Source organism: Triticum aestivum, chromosome 4A (genome assembly GCF_018294505.1).
Source record: "Triticum aestivum cultivar Chinese Spring chromosome 4A, IWGSC CS RefSeq v2.1, whole genome shotgun sequence".
NCBI lineage: Eukaryota > Viridiplantae > Streptophyta > Magnoliopsida > Poales > Poaceae > Triticum > Triticum aestivum.
Genome location: NC_057803.1, coordinates 507419910 through 507430400, shown reverse-complemented (window position 1 = coordinate 507430400; position 10491 = coordinate 507419910).

Below are 10491 nucleotides of genomic sequence, written 5' to 3'. Positions count from 1 at the left end.
GTATTAAAAAGTATAGAGGAGATAATATGACTTCTCCAAAATAAATGAAATATTGGAGGAAAAACATTAAAATCAAATAAACATTTTAATTTTTGTTTTATCATTATTTTATTTGATTTAGGAAAAATATGCGTTTTCCAAAATTGCATTAGAGGCCCATATAAATGTTCACTTTGTCCGCAATATAATTAGAGGACTGTGAAAATTTATTTCAGGATTTTTGGAGTCCGTTTAGTATTTCTTTTCTTTGTTTTTCTGTGTCTGGTTTTATTTAAAAAAACGCAACCGACCTAACCGGGCCGTGTCCGACCTGGACACTGAGCCCGGCCGGCCTTTATAAGCCGGGAGGCCCAAGGCCCCGCTCCAAATCGCCAGCCCCGCCGCCCGAACCCTAGTGCCTCGCGCCGCCTCACGCCGCGCCGCCGCCGCCTCCCGCCACCTCGCCGCGATGCCGCCTGCCGGAGCCGCCCGCCGCCACCTCGCCGTTCGTCGGTTTTCTCAGAAAAACCGTTCGGTTTTTTAAAACCCTAGATCTAGTTTTTTTTGTAGATCGGTTTTTTCTGGTTTTCTATGGTTCGGTTAAATAGCGGACGTTTGTCCGTACGTTCGTTTTAACGAACGCCGTTCATCTGTTAGTCACATACAGCGAACGTTCGTTCGTTAGCCTGTTCATCAGTTTTTCTTTTTCCAGGGCTTTTCCGCGATTATTCTCGATCGCGATTTCTGCCTTGATCTTCGTTTTAGTTGATCTTTTCGCTCGTTTATCGGAATTAGGTGATTCAAGCGCCTAGATCTTTGTCTTGAAGTTCTCTTTCTGTTTAACCAACTTGAACAAGATTTTGGTACTATAAAATTTGACTTTAGTCCAGATTAGTAATCGGATCTTGTTTCTTTCGCAGTTTGAGTTTCGTTGCTCCGTTTGATTTGATTCTTTTTGCAAACCGGAGTTCTTCAGTTGAACTTTCTGGTTAGATCTTATTGTTTGAGTTTTACCCGTGCATATTTGCTTGATTGCTTATGTATGTTATTGTTTGTTTGTGATAGAATTTCCGGAGTGCGAAGCATGCTACTATGAGTCACTAGGTTTTGCGGATCGTCAGCAAGGCAAGTAATACATTGATCATACCCTCTTCATACCCTGTTTTTTATGCATTTGTACCAATCCTCAAACATTGCATTATTACGATGTGATTAACTTGTGGGTATTGGGAAGTAGATGATGAGGTAGAACCTATTCCCCTGTTTACATCAAACCCTTGGGAGTTACTTCTACGTTATGCTTATATTGCTATGCTATGCTCGTAGACGTGGTTTGGGTGAGTGAATCCATGACAGATGTGAGATTGTTAATTAATGGTTAACTTAAGGTGGCTACTTTAATACACATCTGGGTGGATTGCTTGTGGGCACCTGGAGAATCCAGTGTTATCCTAGGATATCCCGGAGTACCCTTGAGATCATCCTACGGTCCGCCACCCAGTCTCAAAGGGATCATAAGGTTATTCATGCTAGAAACTTACGTGTGCAGCCACAAGCTATTATGGGCTCTAGCATAGTTGAGTATGTCGCATGACCTCTTCAAGTGGTAGGTTAGCAGATGTAGGGGATGTAGGTTGGTACTGTCTAGGCAGGGTTAGAGTTAATGCTTCCGAAAGACTGTGTCTCGGTCATCTGTTTCTCAAACACCATGTAGTGCTAGAAATCCAACGGAGGAGATTGAGTCTTGTGGGGAAAAGTGCGCAAACCTCTGTAGAGTGTATAAACTAATCATGGTTAGCCGTGTCCCCGGTTATGGATATCTCGAGTATCTAGCTCTTGGATTATCATATGAATCTCATCACTCTAAATTAATTTTGTTGGGATGATAATTACTTTTAATTGGGATTGAGTTGGAGGAACCTTCTCAATGTTGTTCAACTACCATGATAGTTAAATAAAGTATATTCCTTTGTTGTAGGGAAAAACTGGCTTTTCGCAAAACATATTAAACTTACTGCCTCCACCAGCCATATATGCATATAGTGATAGCCTTTATCTGTTCATTTCTCTACTCTGTTATATTGCCAGCATATTCCATGTGCTGACCCGTTTTTGGGTTGCAATGTATCATGTTGCAGACTTTTTAGACGAAGAGTAAGGTTCGCTAGGCCGTTGTCGTGCACTCAGCCATGCCGTTGGAGTTGATGGACTCACTTTATCTTCCAAGCCTTCCGCTGTTATCGTTTTTAGATGGCCTTAAGCCATATTTATTGTAATAAGTTCTCTTTGGAGACTATCGATGTAATAAGTGTGTGATTGCTACTCTGTTATAAATCCTTCGAGTATTGTGTGTGTCAGCAGGGACGACACTGAAGCACAGAGGCTTGACCGTCTGAGGTCGGTTCGCTACACTTTATGGTTAATGAAGGCATTGTCTTGGGGCATAAAATTTCGGAAAGAGGTATTGAAGTTGATAAAGCTAAAGTTGATGCCATTAAAAAGATTTCGTGTCCCAAGGACATTAAAGGTATAAGAAGTTTCCTTGGTCATGCCAGTTTTTATAGGAGGTTCATTAAGGACTTCTGAAAAATTTCTCGGCCTCTGACTAACCTATTACAAAAAGATATACCTTTTGTCTTTGATGATGATTGTGTGGAAGCATTTGAAATACTTGAGAAAGCATTAATTTCTGCACCTATTGTTCAGCCACCTGATTGGAATTTACCCTTTGAAATCATGTGTGATGCTAGTGATTATGCTGTAGGTGCTGTTCTAGGACAAAGAGTTGATAAAAAATTAAATGTTATTCAATATGCTAGTAAAACTCTAGACAGTGCCCAGAAAAATTATGCTACTACTGAAAAAGAATTCTTAGCAGTTGTATTTGCTTGTGATAAGTTCAGACCTTATATTCTTGATTCTAAAGTAACTATTCACACTGATCACGATGCTATTAAATATCTTATGGAAAAGAAAGATGCTAAACCTAGACTTATTAGATGGGTTCTCTTGCTACAAGAATTTGATTTACATATTATTGATAGAAAGGGAGCTCAGAACCCCGTTGCAGACAACTGGTCTAGGTTAGAGAATGTTCTTGATGCCCCACTACCTATTGATGATAGTTTTCCTGATGAACAATTAGCTGTCATAAATGCTTCTCGTACGGCTCCATGGTATGCTGATTATGCTAATTACATTGTTGCTAAATTTATACCACCTAGTTTCACATACCAGCAAAATAAAAAGGTTTTCTATGATTTGACACATTACTTCTGGGATGACCCACATCTTTATAAAGAAGGAGTAGATGGTGTTATTAGGCGTTGTATACCTGAGCATGAACAGGAACAGATCCTACGCAAGTGTCACTCCGAAGCTTATGGCGGACACCATGTTGGAGGTAGAACTGCACATAAGGTATTGCAATCCGGTTTTTATTGGCCTACTCTCTTCAAGGATGCCCGTAACTTTGTCTTGTCTTGTGATGAATGTCAAAGAATTGGTAATATTAGTAGACGTCAAGAAATGCCTATGAATTATTCAGTTGTTATTGAACCATTTGATGTCTGTGGCTTTGATTATATGGGACCGTTTCCTTCCTCTAATGGGTATACACATATTTTAGTTGATGTTGATTATGTTACTAAGTGGGTAGAATCTATTCCAACTAGTAGTGTTGATCATAACACCTCTATTGAGATGCTTAAAGAAGTTATTTTTCCAACTTTGGAGTCTCTGATATTTAATGACTGATGATGGTTCACATTTTATTCATGGTGCTTTTCATAAAATGCTTGCTAAGTATGATCTTAATCATAGAATTGCATCTTCGTATCACCCACAGTCTAGTCGTCAAGTAGAATTGAGTAATAGAGAGCTCAAATTAATTTTGCAAAAGACTGTTAATAGATCTAGAAAAAATTGGTCCAAGAAACTTGATGATGCATTATGGGCATATAGAACCGCATACAAAAATCCTATTGGTATGTCTCCGTATAAAATGGTTTATGGAAAAGCATGTCACTTACCTCTCGAACTAGAACATAAGGCATATTGGGCCATTAAAGAGCTCAGTTATGATTTCAAGCTTGACGGTGAGAAGATGCTTTTTGACATTAGCTCACTTGATGAATGGAGAACTCGGGCCTATGAGAATGCCATACTGTTTAAAGAAAAGTTAAAAGATGGCATGACAAAATGATACAAAAGCGTGAGTTTAATGTAGGTGATTATGTGTTACTATTCAACTCTTGTTTAAGATTTTTTGCAGGAAAACTTCTCTCTGAGTGGGAAGGTCCTTACGTTATCGAGGAGGTCTATCATTCCGGTGCCATAAAAATCAACAATTTCGAAGGCACAAATCCAAAAGTGGTGAACGGTCAAAGAATCAAACATTATATCTCAGGTAATCCTATAAATGTTGAAACCAATGTTATTGAAACCGTAACCCTGGAGGAATACATAAGAGACACTTTACAAAACGTTTCAGACTCCGAAAAGGAATAGGTACGTGGTACGGTAAGTAAACCGACTCCAAAACAGTTCCAATGGCAATTTTTCCCTGTTTTGGAATATTTAAGAAAATAGGAAAATAAGAAGTAGTCCGAGAAGGACACGAGGTTTCCACGAGGGTGGAGGGCGTGCCTACCCCCTGGGCGCGCGCCCTGCCTCGTGGGCACCTCGTGCGCTCTCTGGACTCCGTTTTCTTGCACGATACTTCTTTTGGTCAGTAAAAATCCATTGTATAATCCCCCGAAAGTTTTTACCACCGTACCACGCAATTATCCTCTGTTCTTGTTTCAAGCTATTTTTCCAGACAGATCTAGATCACCATGATGTCTCCAAGTGCCCCCAAGGACAAGTTCTTCGAGAAGGTCATCTACCCCTACCTCGTGGAAGTGCTGCAATATCCTCAAACCATTGAGATGCGTGAGGGGTTGCTGCACATCCGCGATGTTGAGGGACCAAGGAGGACCAGAAGCATGGAGACAAGGCTTGAGGCAATGGAGCAACAACTTTTCAAGTGTTAGGAGATGGTGGAGCGCGGACTTGACTCCAATCACATAATGATCACGGAGTTCACCAACAACCACAAGCTGGATGCCAAGGACATTGGGGAGGCCAAGCTTCACGAGAAAATCGAGCACCTCCAAGCCCGGATCTATGACCTGCAAAACCAAAACTGTGAGTATGAATATAGATTCAAGAGGATGAGTTTAGCTGCAGATTTAAGGATCTCGGAGACTCGATCATCCTTCTATGATGGTGAGCCTATGCCTTGGAAGATGGACGATAAGCCTACTTCATCAACAACCCCATCACCACCACTTCCGAGGAAGGAGACATAATCATATGACAATATATATATATATATATATATATGTTGCTGTTATAAGAATGATCATGATGCCCTCATGTTTGTATTTTATTTTATCGACACCTCTATCTCTAAACATGTGGATATATTTATCGTTATCGGCTTCCGCTTGAGGACAAGCGAGGTCTAAGCTTGGGGGAGTTGATACGTCCATTTTGCATCATGCTTTTATATCGATATTTATTGCATTATGGGCTGTTATTACACGTTATGTCACAATACTTATGCCTATTCTCTCTTATTTTACATGGTTTACATGAAGAGGGAGAATGCCGGCACTTGGAATTCTGGGCTGAAAAAGGAGCAAATATTATAGACCTATTCTGCACAGCTCCAAAAGTCCTGAAACTTCACAGAAGTCATTTTTGCTATTAATAAAAAATACCGAGCGAAGAAAATACCATAGGGGGCCCACACCCTAGCCACGAGGGTGGGGGCGCGCCCTACACCCCTGGGCGCGCCCCCTACCTCGTGGGCCACCTGGCAGGCCTCCGGTGCCCATCTTCTGCTATATGAAGTCTTTTACCCTGGAAAAAATCATAAGCAAGCTTTCGGGAAGAAACTCCGCCGCCACGAGGCGGAACCTTGGCGGAACCAATCTAGGGCTCCGACAGAGTTGTTCTGCCGGGGAAACTTCCCCGCGGGAGGGGGAAATCATCGCCATCGTCATCACCAACGATCCTCTCATCGGGAGGGGGTTAATCTCCATCAACATCTTCACCAGCACCATCTCCTCTCAAACCCTAGTTCATCTCTTGTATCCAATCTTTGTCCCAAAGCCTCAGATTGGTACCTGTGGGTTGCTAGTAGTGTTGATTACTCCTTGTAGTTGATGCTTGTTGGTTTATTTGGTGAAAGATCATATGTTCAGATCCATTATGCATATTAATACACCTCTGATTATGAACATGAATATGATTTGTGAGTAGTTACGTTTGTTCCTGAGGACATGGAGAAGTCTTGCTATAAGTAGTCATGTGAATTTGGTATTCGTTCGATATTTTGATAATGTATGTTGTCTCTCCTCTAGTGATGTTATATGAACGTCGACTACATGACACTTCACCATTATTTGGGCCTAGAGGAAGGCATTGGGAAGTAATAAGTAGATGATGGGTTGCTAGAGTGACAGAAGCTTAAACCCTAGTTTATGAGTTGCTTCGTAAGGGCTGCTTTGGATCCATATGTTTCATGCTATGGTTAGGTTTACCTTAATACTTATTTTTTAGTTGCGGATGCTTTCAATAGGGGTTAATCATAAGTGGGATGCTTGTCCAACAAAGGACAGCACCCAAGCACGGGTCCACCCACATACCAAATTATCAAAGTAACGAACGCGAATCATATGAGCATTGTGAAAACTAGCTTGACGATAATTCCCTTGCTACAAAAAGGATTGGGCCATCTTGCTGCACCTTGTTTACTTTCATTACTTGTTACCCGTTACAAATTACCTTATCACAAAATTATTTGTTACCAATAATTTTAGTGCTTGCAGAGAATACCTTGCTGAAAAGCGCTTACCATTTCCTTCTGCTCCTCGTTGGGTTCGACACTCTTACTTATCGAAAGAACTACGATAGATCCCCTATACTTGTGGGTCATCGGCTACCTTGCTGAATCTTTTCATGAAAGATCAATTCGCTGGCCTTCCTAGTGAAGATGCCGCTACACATCTAAACAACTTTGTTGATTTGTGTGATATGCAAAAGAAGAAATATGTGGATAATGATATTGTTAAATTGAAGCTATTTCCATTTTCTCTTAGAGATCGTGCTAAAACTTGATTTTAGTCTCTGCCTAAAAATAGAATTCTTGGAATAAGTGCAAAGATGCTTTTGTCTCTAAGTATTTTCCCCCCGCTAAGATCATCTCTGTTAGAAACGATATTATAAATTTAAGCAACTTGATCATGAGCATGTTGCACAATCTTAGGAGAGGATAAAATTGATGATACGTAATTTCCCTACACATGGTTTAAATTTATGGATGATTATACAAAAAATTTATGCCGGATTGAATTTTGCTTCTAGAAATCTTTTAGATTCGTCTGCGGGAGACACTTTTATGGATATCACTTTAGGAGAAGCTACTAAACTCCTAGATAATATTATGGTTAATTATTCTCAATGGCACACCGAAAGATCTACTAGTAAAAAGGTTCATGCGATAGAAGAGATTAACAATTTGAGTGGAAAGATGGATGAACTCATGAAGTTGTTTGCTAATAAGAGTGCTTGATACGTCTCCAACGTATCTATAATTTTTGATTGCTCCATGCTATATTATGTACTGTTTTGGGCAATATTGTGCTTTATTATCCACTTTGATATTATTTTTGGGACTAACCTATTAACCGAAGGCCCAGCCCAGATTTGTTGCTTTTGCCTATTTCAGTGTTTCAAAGAAAAGGAATATTAAACAGAGTAGAAACAGAACGAAATCAACTAGAGAAGTTATTTTTGGAAGGAGAGCTACAGGATAGACTTGGACCCCATGTCAGGAAAGGAGGGAGCTGGCCATGAGGGTGGGGGCACGCCCCCTGCCTCGTGGGGCCCCCGAAGCTCCACCGACGTACTTCCTGCACCCATATATACTCACGTACCCTAAAACTTCTAGAACGGAGATTAGATCGGGAGTTCTGCCGCTGCAGGCCTCTATAGCCACCAAAAACCTCTTGGGACCCTGTTCTGGCACCCTGCCGGAGGGGGGGAACCCTCACCGGTGGCCATCTTCATCATCCCGGCGCTCTCCATGACGAGGAGGGAGTAGTTCACCCTCGGGGCTGAGGGTATGTACCAGTAGCTATGTGTTTGATCTCTCTCTCTCTCTCGCATGTTCTTGATTCGACACGATCTTGATGTATCGTGAGCTTTGCTATTATAGTTGGATCTTATGTTGCTTCTTCCCCCTCTACTCTCTTGCAATGGATTGAGTTTCCCCTTTGAAGTTATGTTATCGGATTGAGTCTTTAAAGATTTGAGTAGAGACTTTGGGGCACTCTTTGAGGTTCTATTTATTGGTTTGAGTAGATGAATTGAGATTGTGTGATGCATATCGTATAATCATACCCACGGATACTTGAGGTGACATTGGAGTATCTAGGTGACATTAGGGTTTTGGTTGATTTGTGTCTTAAGGTGTTATTCTAGTATGAACTCTGGGGCTGTTTGTGACACTTAGAGGAATAGCCCAATGGATTGATTGGAAAGAATAACTTTGAGGTGGTTTCGTACCCTACCATAATCTCTTCGTTTGTTCTCCGCTATTAGTGTCTTTGGAGTTACTCTTTGTTGCATGCTGAGGGATAGTTATATGATCCAGTTATGTTATTATTGTTGAGAGGACTTGCACTAGTGAAAGTATGAACCCTAGGCCTTGTTTCCTATCATTGCAATACCGTTTACGCTCACTTTTACTGTTAGTTACCTTGCTGTTTTTATATTTTCAGTTTACAAAAACCTATATCTACCATCCATGTTGCACTTGTATCACCATGTCTTCGCCGAACTAGTGCACCTATACAATTTACCATTGTATTGGGTGTGTTGGGAACACAAGAGACTCTTTGTTATTTGGTTGCAGGGTTGCTTGAGAGAGACCATCTTCATCCTACGCCTCGCACGGATTGATAAACCTTAGGTCATCCACTTGGGGGAAATTTGCTACTGTCCTACAAGCCTCTGCACTTGGAGGCCCAACAACGTCTACAAGAAGAAGGTTGTGTAGTAGACATCAGTGCTCCAATTGATCCTAATGATATGCCTCTGTCTATTTTGATTGAGAATAATAATGAATCTATGGATGTGAATTTTGTTGGTAGGAACAATTTTGGTAACAACGCTTGTAGAGGAAACTTTAATCCTAGGCCGTATCCTAGTAATTCCTCTAATAATTTTGGTAATTCCTACAACAAGTCTTATGGAAATTTTAATAAGATGCCCTCTGATTTTGAGACTAGTGTTAAAGAATTTATGATTTCTCAAAAGAATTTCAATGCTGTGCTTGAAGAAAAATTGCCTAAGATTGACGAGTTGGCTAGGAACGTGGATAGAATTTCACTTGATATTGATTCTTTGAAACTTAGATCTATTCCTCCTAAGCATGATATCAATGAGTCTCTCAAAGCCATGAGAATTTCCATTGATGATTGCAAAGAAAGAACCGCTAGGATGCGTGCTAAGAAAGATTGCTTTGTAAAAGCATGATCTTCTAGTTTTCATGATAATAGGGATGAAGATCTAAAAGTGATTTATGTGTCCCCTATTAAATCTTTGTTTTTAAATATTAATCTTGATAATGATGAGACTGGAGATGAGTCAACTTTAGTTAAAAGGCGTCCCAATGATTCGGAGTTTTTAGATCTTGATGCAAAAATTGGTAAAAGTGGGATTGAAGAGGTCAAAACTTTACATAGCAATGAACCCACTATTTTGGATTTCGAGGAATTTAATTATGATAATTGTTCTTTAATAGATTGTATTTCTTTGTTGCAATTTGTGTTAAATTCTCCTCATGCTTATAGTCAAAATAAAGCTTTTCCAAACATATCGTTGATGCTTTAATGAAATCTTATGAAGAAAAGCTTGAATTAGAAGTTTCTATCCCTAGAAACCTTTATGATGAGTGGGAACCTACTATTAAAATTAAAATTAAAGATCATGAATGCTATGCTTTATGTGATTTGGGTGCTAGTGTTTCCACGATTCCAAAAATTTGTGTGATGTATTAGGTTTTCGTGAATTTGATGATTGTTCTTTAAATTTGCACCTTGTGGATTCCACCATTAAGAAACCTATGGGGAGAATTAATGATGTTTTTATTGTTGCAAATAGAAATTATGTGCCCGTAGATTTCATTGTTCTTGATATGGATTGCAATCCTACATGTCCTATTATTCTTGGTAGACCTTTCCTTAGAACGATTGATGCAATTATTGATATGAAAGAAGCAAATATTAGATTCCAATTTCCGTTAAGGAAAGACATGGAACAATTTCCTAGAAATAAAATAAAATTACCTTATGAATCTATTATGAGAGACACTTATGGATTGCATACCAAAGATGTCAATACCAAGATCTATCCTTGCCATTTTGCCTAGCTAGGGGCGTTAAACGATAGCGCTTGTTG